This window comes from Entelurus aequoreus, linkage group LG21 (assembly GCF_033978785.1).
Source record: "Entelurus aequoreus isolate RoL-2023_Sb linkage group LG21, RoL_Eaeq_v1.1, whole genome shotgun sequence".
NCBI classification, from domain to species: Eukaryota; Metazoa; Chordata; class Actinopteri; order Syngnathiformes; family Syngnathidae; genus Entelurus; species Entelurus aequoreus.
In genome coordinates this window covers 38,166,175-38,184,222 of record NC_084751.1, presented here as the reverse complement: position 1 = coordinate 38,184,222, position 18,048 = coordinate 38,166,175, and the positions used below count along the sequence as shown (strand labels likewise).

Here is an 18,048-nt window from a genome sequence, read left to right as displayed (position 1 = left end):
CCCAACTCATATGGAAATATATAAATATAAAGAAATCCTACCAGTGGCTGCAAAAAGCTGGTCTTGTTATGTCGTGGTCGCATTCCTTCCAAGGCAGAAGACAAGCAGGAGTAGCGTGCAGGTAAGAATAAAGTTTTTAAATAAATTAAAGGCAGGACATAAAATACAAAACTAAGGACGCTAGCAAGCGTGGAGATAAACAAAACCAAAATGTCACCAAGGGTGAAAAAACCAGGAAAGCTAGACTGTACAAAAATCACTAGAGGGAGGAGAAAAACCGGGAGAACGTAACTGTTGCCTATCGCAAACATCGACCCAGCCACTACTGCTGGGTGACAGGTAACTATAAAGGGGAGTGATTAACCCAAAAACCTGGTGGGAACATTCATTGCAAAACTAAGACAGGTGAGGAGAATCAGTGCCCATGGAAACCAACAGAAAACAAGGAAAGAGGGTGCGGCCAGGAAACAGACTAAGACAGAAAAACTACCAAATATAAATCATGCCATGATTTAAGTAAGATTAAATATCTCAAATAAGGGTGATATTTGCTTATTTTCTGTCTGATAAGATAATTCTTCTCTCTAAGCAGATTTTATGTTAGAGTGTTTTACTTGTTTTAAGTGTTTTGGTCCTAAATGATCTCAGTAAGATATTACAGCTTGTTGCTGAGATTTGATGAGCTATATTGAGTAAAACATGCTTGAAACTAGAATATCAACTGTTGCAAAGCTGTGTCATCAACACTCACAAGTATAAGACTTCTTTTTTTAAAGTAGTCATTTCTTATTTCAAACATGGACAAAAAAATCCTGACTTTGACACAATTGTGTCTCATAATTAAAACAGGTGACAGCCAAATGGACTTTGCTGTTTTATTTTCAATGAAACAATACAAAAGATGTACTCATATAGTAGTACAGTTGGCACAGTACAGTAAACTGACAGTTATTATTTAAACATTTGACATTTCAAACAATTTTGAACAGAAATAGTTCATGCACATTCAGATCAATTCTTTAAAATTACAATTTAAAAAAATTTGGCCGGGGGCCGGGCTGTATATATGCGCACTAATTGACTGAAAGAGCACGCACTTGGCGCGATGATGTCATGTTATCCATGGAAAAATGCATTTTTAGACCATATGGTTTGCCTGAGCGGCTAGGAGACCCCGAGAGTAACAAGCGGTTGCCTTGTTGCCTTTCCATTAAGAACAATAAACTAGTTTTTAGTATAAGTTTGCTGGTTTCAAGAAATGTAATGCCGAGCGCATATCATTATGTCAAGATAATGGCACTAGCATTTACTTCATTTTCAACATATCGAGCAAAAAGGTCTCTTTTTTTTTCGACCAAGAAAAGTGCACTTGTTATTAGTGAGAATATACTTATTTTAAGGTATTTTTGGGTTCATTGAGGTTAGCTAATTTGACTTGTTTTGGAAAGTCTTGACAAGCCGAATTTTCTTGTTCTATTGGCAGATAATTTTGCTTAGTTCAAATAAAATACCTCTAAATTTTGTATTTTTTTTCCTTGTTTTTGAACACTGACTTTTTGCAGTGTAACGGATCATGACAGGTCTGAAAGACAGCACAGAGGCAGTCATCATGGCAGCTCAAGACCAGGCACTAAGCATGAGGTCCACAGAGGACTGGGGCAGGGGGGGTTGATTCTGTGGACGATCATTCCCCAAAGTTCCAGTTATCTTGGTTCATTTCGCATTAAAGTCGCATTCTTTTCAAAACTGTCAATTACTTGAACCCATTCTTTTCTGGGATTTCAGGATATAGATTTTGAAAATTCTGCTTTTTGATGGACCAGGGCGATACCGAAAAACTTCAGTGAAAATGTGCTTCAACTACATAGTGTATGGTTTGTTGGAGAGTTAGGCCCCCATGCGAAATACCATGAATTGATTAACGTGAGTTGAAAAACTTATTTGGGTGTTACCATTTAGTGGTCAATTGTACGGAATATGTACTGTACTGGGCAATCTACTAATACAAGTTTTAATCAATCAATCAATCAATGTCTTATCCTCGACTAAAACATGTTGGCAAAGACTATTGTTTCATACTATATGCAGTGGTGTGCCGTCAGAGCCAGCAAGGCCTTCTCTGCTGGCCTAACATAACCAGAAATCATGATCATAATCAAAGATTAAAGTAATTTTTTATTTACTTTCCCTATATATCTAAAAGTATTCATATTATCTTCATGTCATATTATGCTCCTTCCAGTGCTGTTGTTTCTAGGTTAGCCATAGCCAATCAGATCACGAGTTGTTGACCAGTAAGACCTTCTAGCTGGCCTTACATTGAACGGGACATTTACACGTCCTGTGATTGGATACTCACTTGGTAGTCCCAAGTGAGTATCCAATCACAAATTGCGAAAACAGGAAGTGGCCATACGAGCCATAGAAAGCCACAGAAAACTCACCAGTACTCACAAAGAAGGAGAGCAACATGTTGATTAGGTGGCAGATATATATTAGATTATATATTGTGGTGAAGAAGGAGCTGAGCCGGAAGGCAAAGCTCTCAATTTACCGGTCGATCTACGATCCCATCCTCACCTATGGTCATGAGCTTTGGGTTATGACCGAAAGGACAAGATCACGGGTACAAGCGGCCGAAATGAGTTTCCTCCGCCGGGTGACGGGGCTCTCCCTTAGAAATAGGGTGAGAAGCTCTGCCATCCGGGGGGAGCTCAAAGTAAAGCCGCTGCTCCTCCACATCGAGAGGAGCCAGATGAGGTGGTTCGGGCATCTGGTCAGGATGCCACCCGAACGCCTCCCTAGTGAGGTGTTTAGGGCACGTCCGACCACGGGGATGACCCAGGACACGTTGGGAAGACTATGTCTCCCGGCTGGCCTGGGAACGCCTCGGGATCCCCCGGGAAGAGCTGGACGAAGTGGCTGGGGAGAGGGAAGTCAGGGCTTCTCTGCTTAGGCTGCTGCCCCCGCGACCCGACCTCGGATACGCGGAAGAAGATGGATGGATGGATGGATATATATTACCAAGGCCATTTTCAAGAAGGATACTTAAGAGAAACTACATCTCGTGCGACTTTTCACAGGAATCATCCGATTACGACTAACTACCGACTACGAGCGGTACCACTGACTTATACGGCGTCGAATGGGTGCTACAAATTGTGAGTTCAAAAATTAAATTTCTTAATTTTTTCATGTTTCTTTTGTTTTATACCATATCAGCCGATCAGCTGCTACTGACGGTCCCAGACACAAGGCTGAAGCTTAGAGGTGACAGAGCTTTCGCCGCTGCTGCTCCCAAGCTCTGGAACGACCTACCTCTGAGTGTTAGACAAGCCTCCTCTCTTCCTGTTTTTAAATTTCTCTTAAAAACATACTTTTATTCCATGGCTTTTAACACTGAGTGATATCCATCCTGCAATGGCGCCCCATAATACACCTGCTGTGAACCTGTTTTTATGTTTTATTTATTTATTTTTTACCGTGTTCTGTTTGTGTTGTGTTGTGTTTGCTCGGTTCTCGTATTATCTTTTAACCTGCCCATTGTACAGCACTTTGGCTACCCCTGTGGTAAATTTTAAATGTGCTTTATAAATAAAGTTGATTTGATTTGATTTGATATACAATTCTTTTAAATTTGACATTACCACGTAAGATATGTTTTAATTGCTGAAGCGGGTTCATTGAATGTTAAATGCGCCCAAAAATAGACCGTTTTGTACGCTGTTGAGGGGCTTCAATGCTCAGTAGTGTGCAAGTGGGTTTCTGTATAGCAGTGATTCTTAACCTTGTTGGAGGTACCAAACTGCATTAGTTTCATATGGACATTCACCGAACCCTTCTTTAGGGAAAAATAAAATGTTTTTTTTCAAATTCAAGACAAAGTTATATGTTTTTGGTAACACTTTAGTATGGGGAACATATTGTAAGTAACAAAGACTTAATTTAGAGTTATTTGGTTAGGGTTAGGGTTAGAGCCAGGGTTAGGGTTAAAATAAGGCATTAATAAGCAGTGTTGGGTTAGTTACTGTAAACCAGTAACTAGTTACAATTACTAGTTACTTTATTTCAAAAGTAACTCAGTTACTAACTCAGTTACTTACACCAAAAAGTAATGCGTTACTGTGAAAAGTAACTATTTAGTTACTTCTTTTTTTCCCCTTTTTTTTTAAGGCTCCCATTAATGCCCTTTTAGCCTTCATTTCAGTACTGTTATTGCACTGGAGAATAATACAATCTGTTGATCAACTTGACATGCATTTGCATCACTGAACTCAGAAAGCAATGTGGTCCACATACAACACACAAACAATGTGGTCTACATACAACACACAAACAATGTGGTCTACATACAACACACAAAGACAAAGATATGTTTCAAAGGGCCAATTTATTTCAGGCCAGAAAAAATTGACAAAACTATTTTAAATAGCTGCAACATAATGGCACTTTAACTTTAACTCTAAGTAGATAGGATCTTTGATCCAAGACACAACTTACATTGAACTAAAATGTTATTTTCTTTGTGCTCGACAAAAGAAAAGTATTGAGAATGTCTCCATGTTAAAAAACTCAACTTCTGGCTTCACCATGATGACTTGTTAGTTGTTATGAGAGTAGCGTATGTGTGTGTGTGTGTGGCCCTTTAAGATATGACAACATGTGAGGTGAGTGACGTCAGTGAGTGAGTGGGCGAGAGAGGTGAGCGAGCGGCGACAGTGAGTGCGTGCAGGTGTTCTAGCTTGGTGGATGGCTGCGTCCAATAAAGTCACAAAGTTGCAACAAACCGCCGGGCTCGTCATTCACCCTCAGCTGTAAAGACCCTCTTCCGGGTAAAGTGAAGGTTGTTAGTCCCGAAGTACGGCTCTGGAGGAACGTCTCCCCTGCGGGGAGGCGTGCTTTCTGTGGAGCGCTCCAATAAAACACACTCAGATCTTCTGTTTCTAGCCGATACTACATAAAAATAACGTAAAATAACGCAGTAACGCATCATGCAGTAACGGTAACTGAGTTACTGCATATAAAAAATAACGTGTTAGATTACTAGTTACCGCCGAAACTAACGGCGTTACAGTAACGCGTTACTCAGTAACGCGTTAGTCCCAACACTGTTAATAAGTACTTAATAATGACTAGTTAAGAGCCAATATGTTACTAATTTGCATGTTAATAAGCAACTAATTAATGGTGAATATGTTCCCCATACTAAAGTGTTACCATGTTTTTTTACTGGTGCACAAAATGAACCGTGCATGAACATCACCTTGTTCAAACAACAAAACCAACACAGTGCATAAACTCACAAGAAATTACACACCTGCAAACCAGTCCGACTTCTGTTGTTGCCGTATCCGTAATACGCCGATAGGGAGAAGTTTGTATTTACACAATGAGTCGGGTGTGTCTTGACCTCCGCCGAACCCCTGAGGGCGACTCACCGAACCCCAGGTTAAGAACCACTGCTGTATAGTATCTCCAGCCGTGTCCACGTGGTGACATAAACGACGGTATTTTGAGAGGTGAAGTCGGACTAAGTAGGACATCACTGAAGGCCTAGGTGAGAAACGCACGGCCCGCCACTGACTATATGTATACCTTGAAAAAAAGGTAAAATACATAACAGATTCATCCAAATATTTGTGGGTCGCTTTTTATTAGGGTTACCCTGTGCAAAAAAAAAATGCACAAAATTCGTTAATTCGGGTTAAAAGTTTGCGTCGCATAATTGTGAAGACAGAGCTGTGACATTTGTTGTCTATTTGTGTGAGAGAAACCCCACAGCCCTTATTCTCCAAACCCCATCATCCTAGCAAACACATCCAACCATCCTCCATCATGCCCAACCACAACAACAATGGAGTGACAACTTTAACAACAAAACCTTAATCCAAACAACATTAGCGTGCGGTCCCGTGCAACGGGAGCAACAATGTCGTAAAATGCCCTGTAAGGTTTTTTTTTAATTTATCGCTGACAATTGATTTGAATTCTCATCACATTTTGTGTCGACTTCAGTTGGAAAGCAGTTTTATGAAAGCAAAGTGTGTGCACGCGCTGATGAATGAACGCGTTCGCTGTGTGTTGCTCTTAGACAAAACAGGGCCCGGCGAAATGCGGCAGGCACTGCAGATTTTTGTTGGCGGGCTGACAGTGGCGTGCCGGTGCCAAGCCCCGGCGGCGGAAACGACTAAAAGACGCATAAGGCTGGCATTAGAGCCCCAAATCTTCTCCCCCCCCCTCCGCCCTTACATCCCTCCTTCCCTTTTCTCCTTCTCTATTCTCCATCCACGGCATGGCATTTACTTTGGTCGGGGTCTGACGCCGTTTGGCATCAGTCGCCGCCATCCGATCAAAAAGGAAGAGTAAAAAAAAAAAACATGGCACCTGGAACTCTGCAGGAGGTTTACGACGGCTATTATTTTGCTGTGTTTTTCCCCCCGGTATCGCCTTGTTTTTGGTCTCCACTTTACCCCCCAGTCCTCCTTTCATATTTGTTGCAACTGAATGAATATTTCAAATGACTTCTGTGAGTGGGGCTCTTTTGGAAAAAAAAAGGCATAAATCCGTAATTGCTCAACAAATAATACTGAATTAAAAACAACATTGTTATGAATTATTGACCAATTAAAGACTCCAATTACTTACATAAAATATTCCACTTTAAAACATTTTTTAGAAAAATTGCATAATTTGTCTTTTTGCCATGAAAATAGGGTTTTCTTGGACGAAAAAAGACATAAAACATATTTTTTTTAAATTTACTTCATATTGACAGACTCGAAGTTGACCTTGAGATTTAACATTGAATAATAATAAACAAAATATATATATGACCCATTTAAAAAAAAAATTATGACTGAGACCCTTCTTGAGGGGAGCTCTAAAAGTAAAAAAAAAAAAAAAAAACTTTAAATTTTTTTTAAATATTGCACATTTTTTGGTTTGCCATGTCAAAAAAACAAAGTTTACCTTGTCAAAAGAAGTCTGAAAACAAATGGGGGAAAAAAAAAAAAACATTAAACAAAATGATAAAAATGTACAATTGATAAAGAAACTTAAGGGTGGAAAGTAAGAAAAAAATTAATAAATTATGATTTATTTTTAACACTTCTGTGAGTGGGGCTCTTTTGGAAAAAAAAAAAAGGCATACATCCGTAATTGCTCAACAAATAATAATGAATTAAAAACAACATTGTTATGAATTATTGACCTATTAAAGACTCCAATTACTTACATCAAATATTCCACTTTAAATCTTTTTTAGAAAAATGGCATATTTTGTCTTTTTGCCATGAAAACAGGGTTTTCTTGGACGAAAAAAGGCATAAAACATCTTTTATTTCTACTTTATATCGACAGACTCGAAGTTGACCTTGAGATTTAACATTGAATATTAATAATTAAAAAAAATATATGACCCATTTTTAACATTTTTATGACGGAGTCCCTTCTTGAGGGGAGCTCTAAAAGTTAAAAAAAAAAACTTTAAGTTTTTTCAAATATTGCAAATTTTGTTGGTTTGCCATGTCAAAAAAACTAAGTTTACTTTGTCAAAAGAAGTCTTAAAACAAATGAAAAATAAAATAAAAAATACATTAAACAAAATTAGAAAAACGTACAATTGATGAAGAAACTTAAGGATGGACAGTAAAAAAATAAAAAAATAATGGGGCTCTTTTTGAAAAAAAAGAAGGCATAAATTATTGATCTATTAAAGACTCCCATTACTTACATCAAATATTCCACTTTACATTTTTTTCTTTTAGAAAAATTGCATATTTTGTCTTTTTGCCATGAAAAACAGGGTTTTCTTGGATAAAACATCTTTTTTTTAAATTTACGAGTTTTTCCTTGCCCGTATGTGGGCTCTGTACCGAGGATGTCGTTGTGGCTTGTGCAGCCCTTTGAGACACTTGTGATTTAGGGCTATATAAATAAACATTGATTGATTGATTGATTGATTGATTGATCGACAGACTCGAAGTTGACCTTGAGATTTAACATTCAATAATAATAAAAAAAAAAAAATATGACCCATTTAAAAAAAAATTATGACTGAGACCCTTCTTGAGGGGAGCTCTAAAAGTAAAAAAAACAAAAAAACTTTGAATTTTTTTAAATATTGCAAATTTTTTGGTTTGCCATGTCAAAAAAAGAAAGTTTACCTTGTCAAAAGAAGTCTGAAAACAAATGAAAAAAACAAACAAAACATTAAACAAAATGATAAAAATGTACAATTGATAAAGAAACTTAAGGGTGGAAAGTTAAAAAAAATAAAAAAATAATAATGATTTATTTTTAACACTTCTGTGAGTGGGGCTGTTGTGGAAAAAAAAAGGCATAAAACCGTAATTGCTCAGCAAATAATAATGAATGCAAATCAACATTGTTATGAACTATTGACCTATTAAAGACTCCAATTACTTACATCAAATATTCCACTTTAAATATTTTTTAGAAAAATGGCATATTTTGTCTTTTTGCCATGAAAACAGGGTTTTCTTGGACGAAAAAAGGCATAAAACATCTTTTATTTCTACTTTATATCGACAGACTCGAAGTTGACCTTGAGATTTAACATGAATATTAATAATAAAAAAAAATATATGACCCATTTTTAACATTTTTATGACGGAGTCCCTTCTTGAGGGGAGCTCTAAAAGTAAAAAAAAAAACAACTTTAAGTTTTTTAAAATATTGCAAATTTTGTTGGTTTGCCATGTCAAAAAACGTTTACTTTGTCAAAAGAAGTCTGAAAACAAATGAAAAATAAAATAAAAAAATACATTAAACAAAATTAGAAAAACGTACAATTGATAAAGAGGATGGACAGTAAAAAAATAATAAAAAAGAAAATATTTATTTTTAACACTTCTGTTAGTGGGGCTCTTTTTGGAAAAAAAAGAAGGCATAAATCCGTATTTGCTCAACAAAAAATAATTAATTAAAATCAACATTGTTATAAATTATTGATCTATTAAAGACTCCCATTACATACATCAAATATTCCACTTTACATTTTTTTCTTTTAGAAAAATTGCATATTTTGTCTTTTTGCCATGAAAAACAGGGTTTTCTTGGACGAAAAAAGGCATAAAACATCTTTTTTTTAAATTTACGAGTTTTTCCTTGCCCGTATGTGGGCTCTGTACCGAGGATGTCGTTGTGGCTTGTGCAGCCCTTTGAGACACTTGTGATTTAGGGCTATATAAATAAACATTGATTGATTGATTGATTGATCGACAGACTCGAAGTTGACCTTGAGATTTAACATTGAATAATAATAATAAAAAATATATATGACCCATTTGAAAAAAAATTATGACTGAGACCCTTCTTGAGGGGAGCTCTAAAGGTAAAAAAAAAAAAAAAAAATTTGAATTTTTTTAAATATTGCAAATTTTTTGGTTTGCCATGTCAAAAAAACAAAGTTTACCTTGTCAAAAGAAGTGTGAAAACAAATGGAAAAAACTAACAAAACATTAAACAAAATGATAAAAATGTACAATTGATAAAGAAACTTAAGGGTGGAAAGTAAAAAATAAAAAAATAAAAAAATAATGATTTATTTTGAACACTTTTATAAGAGGGGCTCTTTTGGAAAAAAAAGGCATACATCCGTAATTGCTCAAAAATAATAATGAATTAAAAACAACATTGTTATGAATTATTGACCTATTAAAGACTCCAATTACTTACATCAAATATTCCACTTTAAATCTTTTTTAGAAAAATGGCATATTTTGTCTTTTTGCCATGAAAATAGGATTTTCTTGGATGAAAAAAAGGCATAAAACGTCTTTTTTTTTTACTTTATATCGACAGACTCGAAGTTGATCTTGAGATTTAACATTGAATAATAATAATAACAAAATATGTATGACCCATTTTTAACATGTTTATGACTGAGACCCTTCTTGAGGAGAGCCCTAAAAGTGAAAAAAAAAAAACTTTACATTTTTTCAAATATTGCAAATGTTGTTGGTTTGCCATGTCAAAAAAACAAAGTTTACTTTGTCAAAAGAAGTCTGACAACACATGAAAATCCGTAATTGTTCAACAAATAATACAGACTTCTTTGTCAAAAGAAGTCTGACAACACATGAAAATCTGTAATTGTTCAACAAATATTCCACTTTAAAATATTTTTAGAAAAATTGCATATGTTGTCTTTTTGCCATGAAAAACAGGGTTTTCTTGGACGAAAAAAGGCATAAAACATATTTTATTTGTACTTTATATGGACAAACTTGAAGTTGACCTTGAGATTTAATGTTGCATAATAATAATTTTAAAAATATATACAGCATATATGACCAATTTTTAACATTTTTATGACTGAGACCCTTCTTGAGGGGAGCTCTAAAAGTAAAAAAAAAAAACTTTAAATGTTTTCAAATATTGCAAATGTTGTTGGTTCGCCATGTCAAAAAAACAAAGTTTACTTTGTCAAAAGAAGTCTGAAAACAAATGAAAAAAAACAAACATTAAACACAATTATAAAAACGTACAATTGATGAAGAAACTTAAGGGTGGAAAGTAAAAAAAAATTACAAAAAAATTATGATTTGTTTTTAACACTTCTGTGAGTGGGGCTCTTTTGGAAAAAAAAGGCATAAATCCGTAATTGCTCAACAAATAATAATGAATTAAAATCAACATATTTATGAATTATTGACATATTAAAGATTCCAACTACTTACATCAAATATTCCACTTTAAAACATGTTTAGAAAAAAATGCATATTTTGTCTTTTTGCCATGAAAAACAGGGTTTTCTTGGATGAAAAAAGACATAAAAGATTTTTATTTTTTTTACTTTATATCGACAGACTTAAAGTTGACCTTGAGGTTTAACATTGAATAATAATAAAATATATATGACTCATTTTTTTAATTTTTATGACTGTGACCCTTCTTGTGGGGAGCTCTAAAAGTAAAAAAATTTTTTTTTTAAATATTGCACATTTTGTTGGTTTGCCATGTCAAAAAAACAAAGTTTACTTTGTCAAAAGAAGTCTGAAAACAAATAAAAAAAAACATTAGACAAAATGATAAAAACGTACAATTGATAAAGAAACTCAAGGGTGGAAAGTAAAAAAAAAAATGTATGATTTATTTTTAACACTTCTGTGAGTGGGGCTCTTTTGGAAAAAAAAAAGCATAAAAATATTTTTTTTTTACTCTATATCAACAGATAGACTTGAAGTTGACCTTGACATTTAATAATATTAATAGACAAATATATGTGACCCATTTTTAAATTTTTTATGACTGAGACCCTTCTTGAGGGGAGCCTGACAAATTAAAGCATGCAGGGCCATTTTGATATTTTAAATTTTCAAAACCAATTCAAGATATAGATATATTTTAACTTTTAGAGCTCCCCTCAAGAAGGGACTCACTCATAAAAATGTAAAAAATGGGTCATATATATTTTTTAAAAAATTATTATTAAATCTCAAGGTCAACTTCAAGTCTATCTGTTGATAAAAAGTAAAAAAATATATATTATTTGCCTTTTTTTCCCAAAAGAGACTCACTAATAGAAGTGTTAAAAATAAATCATACATTTTTTTTTAAATTTCCACCCTTAAGTCTCTTGTATGTTTTTATACATTTGTTTAAATGTTTTTTTTTTCATTTGTTTTCAGACTTCTTTTGACAAAGTAAACTTAGTTTTTTTGACATGGCAAACCAACAAAATGTGCAATTTTTAAAAAGTTTAAAAGTTAAAAAGTTTTTTTTTTTTAACTTTTAGGGCTCCTCTCAAGAAGGGTCTCAGTCATAAAAATGTTAAAAATGGGTCATATATATATATATATATATATATATATATATATATATATATATATATATATATATATATATATATATATATATATATATATATATATATATATATATATATATTTTTTAAATTATTATTATTATTAAATGGTCAATCTCAAGGTCAACTTCAAGTCTATCTGTCGATATAAAGTAAAAAAAAAATGTTTTATGCCTTTTTTTGTCCAAGAAAACCCAGTTTTTCCATGGCAAAAAGACAAAAGAGGCAATTTGTTTCCATTTTTTTAAAAAAGTGTAATGTTTGATGTAAGTAATTGGAGCCTTAAATAGGTCGATAATTCATAACAATATTGATTCATTATTATTTTTTGCGCAATTTCGGAATTAAAATGAAATAAAATAAAACAATCCCCCTAAAATTATTGGGCATCCAAATGAGCCCACTCATACAAGTATAAAAAATAAATTACACAATTTTTTAAATTTTTTTAAAATTGTTTTTTTAAACTTTCAACCTGTAAGTCTCTTAATCTCTTAAATATAGGTTTTTATCATTTGTTTTATGATTTTATTTACTTATTTTGACAAAGTAAACTTTGTTTTTGTGACATGGCAAACCAACAACATTTTCAAAATATTTTATTTATTTATTTATTTTTTTTACTTTTAAGGCTCCCCTCAAGAAGGGTCTCAGTCATAAAAATTGTACATTTTATATATATATATATATATATATATATATATATATATATATATATATATATATATATATATATATATATATATATATATATATATATATATATATATATATATATATATATAAAATATAATATAATAATATAATTTTTTTTAATGTTTTTTTTTCTTGTTTTTTTTCTTTTCAGACTTCTTTTGACAAAGTAAACTTTGTTTTTGTGACATGGCAAACCAACACAAATTTTACATTTTTTTTTTTTTTTTTTTTTAAACTTTTAGGGCTCCCCTCAAGAAGGGTCTCAGTCCTAATTTTTTTTTTTTTTTTAATGGGTCATATATATTTTTATTATTATCATTATTATTATTATTATTATTATTATTATTATTATTATTATTATTATTATTATTATTATTATTATTATTCAATGTTAAATCTTAAGGTGAACTTCAAGTCTATCTGTCGATATAAAGTAAAAAAAAATGTTTTATGCCTTTGTTTTGTCCAAGAAAACCCTGTTTTTCATGGCAAAAATACAAAATAGGCATTTTTTCTCCATTTTTTGTCTTTAATTTCAAAGGATTTGAAATTTTTCCAGGGTGTCTATTTTTTCCCCCCCCACAATAATCGCCACTTTTGTCTGGAGGATTTTGGGCAGCACTTCCACCCAAACCTTAAGACACAATAGCATCCGGAGTCAACATCCACCAGGCGCTAAGCCCACGTTTCTGCGAAAACAAACGAAACATATTCTAATTATGCTCGCAAGACAATAAAAAAAAAAATACCCGCTGTAAAACATTCAGGATTACCTCCAACTAAACGGCGGCTTCTGTGTTCCGAGTCTATTATTGATGCGACAATATTTAAAGAAAGGCCGCTAAACTGTGCCGGTGCATTGTGTGGCAGACGGATGACGACTGCTAATGTCACACTGAAAGGCTCTTAGAGGTGGATTTAGCACGTTTCCTCTTGTCTGCGGGCTCGCCACTGAAGGGGAAACCACGCAAGGGAGACAAAGAGAGCGCCAGCAAGAAGAGGAAAGGTGTGAAATTTTGAATTAGCGGCACAATGCAGGAGAAGTATTGAAGTGCGGCACAATGAGCAGCGAGAGCGACTAAACAGAGACGCACGTGCGATTAGAAGATTGTCATGTTGCGGACAAAAGGGCCGACACAGCTTGTGACACAATAACAACAAAATGCCTTCTTGAAAGCACCAAGTACTACCAATGTGGTAAAGCATCACTGTAAACTCTTTTGATGCAATACTTTCTAGGCCACTGCCAAACTGAGGGCCACACACTGACAAATCAAAGCATGCGGGGGCCATTTTGATATTTAAAATGTTCAAAACCAATTCAATATATAGATTTGTTTTTTACTTTTAGGGCTACCCTCAAGAGGGGTCTCAGTCATAAAAATGTTAAAAATTATTTTATTTTTATATTTTATTTACTTTCCACCTTTACGTCTCTTTATCAATTATACGTTTTTATAGGTTTTTTTTAAATGTTTTTTTTTTAAAATTTGTTTTCAGACTTCTTTTGACAAAGTAAAATTAGTTTTTTTTTGACATGGCAAACCAACAAAATTTGCAACATTTTAAACGTTTAAACGTTTCAACTTTTAGGGCTCCCCTCAAGAAGGGTGTCAGTCATAAAAAGGTTAAAAAAATGGGTGCTATATGTTTTATTATTATTCAATGTTAAATCTCAAAGGTCAAAAAGACAAAATATGCATTTTTTTTTCCATTTTTTAAAAAGTTTAATATTTGATGTAAGTGATTGGAGCCTTAAATAGGTCAATAATTTATAACAAAATGTATTTTAATTCATAATTATTTTTTGAGCAATTACGGAGTTCAAATAAAATAAAATAAAAATCCCACTAAAATTATTGGGCATACAAAGGAGCCCCACTCATAGAAGTGTTAAAAATAAATTATAAATTTAAAATGTTTTTTTTTTTTAATTTTCCACAGTTAAGTCTCTTGATCATTTATACGTTTTTATAATTTTTTGCATGTTTTTTTGTTTTAATTATTATTTGTTTTCAGACTTCTTTTGACAACGTAACCTTTGTTTTTTTGACGTGGCAAACCAAGAAAATGTACAATATTTTAAAAGTTTTGTTTTTTAACTTTTAGGGCTCCCCTCAAGAAGGGTCTCTGTCATAAAAATGTAAAAAATGGGTCCTATATATTTTTTATTATTATTATTATTCAATGTTAAATCTCAAGGTCAACTTCAAGTCTATCCGCAATAATTTTTACCACAAACTGTCATGAAGATTGTCATGTTGCGGACAAAAGGACAGCTTGTGACACAATAACAACAAAATGCCTTCTTGAAAACACCAAGTACTACCAATGTGGTAAAGCATCACTGTAAACTCTTTTGATGCAATACTTTCTAGGCCAGGGGTGTCCAAACTGTATCCACTGAGGGCCACACTGACAAATCAAAGCATGCATTTTGATATTTCAAATTTTCAAAACCAATTCAATGTATAGATTTGTTTTTAACTTTTAGGGCTCCCCTCAAAAGGGGTCTCAGTCATAAAAATGTTAAAAATTACTATTATTATTATTATTTTTTTTACTTTCCACCTTTAAGTCTCTTTATCAATTATATGTTTTTATAGTTTTTTTTAAATGGTTTTAAAAAAAAATTGTTTTTAGACTTCTTTTGACAAAGTAGACTTAGTTTTTTTTGGACGTGGCAAACCAACAAAATTTGCAATATTTTAAACATTTAAAAGTTTAAATTTTTAGGGTCTCAATCATAATTTTTTTAAAAAAATGAGTCATATATATTTTTTGTATTATTATTATTCAATGTTAAATCTCAACGTCAACTTTAAGTCTGTCGATATAAAGTAAAAAAAACAAAAACAAAAAAACTTTTTTTGTCCAAGAAAACCCTGTTTTAAAGTGGAATATTTGATGTAAGTAATTGGGTGTATTTAATAGGTCAATAATTCATAACAATGTTGTTTTAATTCATTATTATTTGTTAAGCAATTACAAAGTTAAATTACAAAAAAAAATAAATCCCCCTAAAAATATTGGGCATCCAAAAGAGCCCCACTCATAGAAGTGTTAAAAATAAATTATATATATTTTTTAGATTCTCCCCCTAAGTCTCTTGATCAATTATATGTTTTTATAATAAATAAATTAAAACTATAAAATGTTTTCAGACTTCTTTTGATAAAGTAAACTTAGTTTTTTTGACATGGCAAACCAACAAAATTTGCAATATTTTAAAAGTTTAAATTCTTTTTTTTTTTTTTTTACATTTAGGGCTCCCCTCAAGAAGGGTCTCAGTCATAAAAATGTTAACAACGGGTCATAGATTGTTTTATTATTATTACTATTCAAAGTTAAATCTCAAGGTCAACTTCAAGTCTATCTGTCGATATATATATATATATATATATATATATATATATATATATATATATATATATATATATATATATATATATATATATATATATATATATATATATATATATATATATATATATATATATATATATATATATATTTAAAAAAAATGTATTTATTTATTTATTTTTAAATTTTATTTTATTTAAATTTTTTAAAATTTTTTTTAGAGTGTTGTATTGTTTATGTATACATTGATTTTTATTTATTGTGATCCATGTAGGCCTTGCGAACCACGACAACCTGTTGCTCAAATTGAATTGCCTCTTGAGGGATTAATAAAGTTGTTTGAATTGAATAAAGTTAAAACAATGTTTTCTGCCTTTTTTTGTCCAAGAAAACTCTGTTTTTCATGGCAAAAACATAAAATATGCAATTTTTCTCCATTTAAAAAAAAAAGTTTAATATTTGATGTAAGTAATTGGAGCCTTAAATAGGTCAATAAGTCATAACAATATTGGTTTTAATTCATAATTATTTTTTGAGCAATTACGGAGTTAAAGTAAAATAAAATAAAAATCCAACTAAAATTCATATAACTCATATCAGAGTTAAAAAAAATTATACATTTTTTAATTTATTTTTTTACTTTCCATCCTTAAATCTCTTGATTTAAGGATGGATTCTCTACGTTTTTATAATTTATTTATTTTTTATTTTTTATTTTATTATTATTTGTTTTCAGATTTCTTTTGACAAACTAAACTTTGTTTTTTTGACATGGCAAACCAAGAAAATGTGCAATATTTTTACCCCAAACTATTTTGAAGATTGTCATGTTGCGGACAAAAGGACCAACAAAACTTGTTACACAATAACAACAAAATGCCTTCTTGCTGCACATACAACAATCCAAGTACTACCAATGCGGTAAAGTAACTGTTTTAATGACATTCAGACTTTACTTAAATCAATAAAGGAGAAGCAGCATCTTCTCATCCGTGGCTCACTAGTGCAACAACACCGGAAATGTGAGAAAACCGTCCGACCGGAACTCTCTAATAACTAAAGTTCCTTGGGTGATTAATGTAAACTCACTACACCGGTATGTTTTAGCGCCTTCATGGCGAGTTTACTGACAGATATAAGTAAGAACTTTACACTACTTTATATTAGAAATGGCAACAGTGGAGGATGAATGTCCCATAACAAGAAGATAGAGAAAAAGAAGAAGCTTATCGGCTACGGTGTCGGCAAAGACTACAAAGGCGGACGCGCGCAAATTTTGAGGACTTATGCAGATCCCAAATACACATAAGCAGGTACCAGAAGGTAAGAAAAGTTGCTTTTGCATAATATTGCGAAACAAAACGCCAGATAATATGTATTACCTTATACACACACCATAATAATACTCGTATGTTGAAGCACAGTACAATCCATCAAGCGGTGCGGCTTCATAGCTTACCAAAGTCGTACTAAAACATTGTGATGGATTTTTGAGCGCCGTGTGTAATGTTCTATATTTTCAATGGAACATATAAAATGTTGGTGTTGTTTCCTTGAGTCATATTTCAGTCTACACGTATCTCTTATGTGTGACTGCCATCATATGGCAGTCCACACGTATCTCTTATGTGTGACTGCCATCTACTGGTCACACTTGTCCTTTCACCATGTACCAAATAAAATGGCTTCGAGGTCGGTAAGCACAACCCAAATGATTCCGTACATTAGGCGCACTGTCGAGTTTTGAAAAAAAATGAAAGGATTTTAAGTGCGCCTTATGGTCCGAAAAATACGGTATTTTTTAGCAGAATAATAAAACCAATAGTGGAAAATTGGCCCAAAAAATGTGAGACTTAAAAAGTGTGTATTTCCCAGTGACTAATGGCTGCTATATTGACACATGCATACGCAGGAGATGTTTATAAATGAAGGTTTAATATTCAGACTTGGCTGAGATCTGCACTTTAATGAGTGAAATTCTTTTTATTTGGTATTTTTTATATTTTAAAGAATCTGTAATTTCCAGCAAATTCTAAGGGTATTTTCTCCCAGCCCACTAATGCAGACGTCATGTCATCTCCTCCTTTAGCACTGATTGTTTAATTTGCAGATGAACTTGGTGACATCTGCTCATGGTTACTCTTAAAACAACCGGTGTG

The 18,048-nt window shown here is 32.5% G+C and overlaps 1 protein-coding gene across 4 annotated transcripts in view; it reads right to left on the bottom strand.

Moving 5' to 3' along the window:
- Nucleotides 1-18,048, bottom strand: part of tcf4 (transcription factor 4) — a 355,283-nt gene that overhangs the window by 241,825 nt on the left and 95,410 nt on the right. The window contains exon 1 of one of the 4 annotated variants that reach the window (XM_062031633.1): nt 42-136. The exons of the other annotated variants lie outside the window; for them this stretch is intronic. The gene's annotated coding sequence lies outside the window, so the exon portion shown is untranslated. Of the gene's footprint in view, nt 1-41; nt 137-18,048 lie in introns of those variants that run through there. 4 annotated transcript variants of the gene reach the window in all.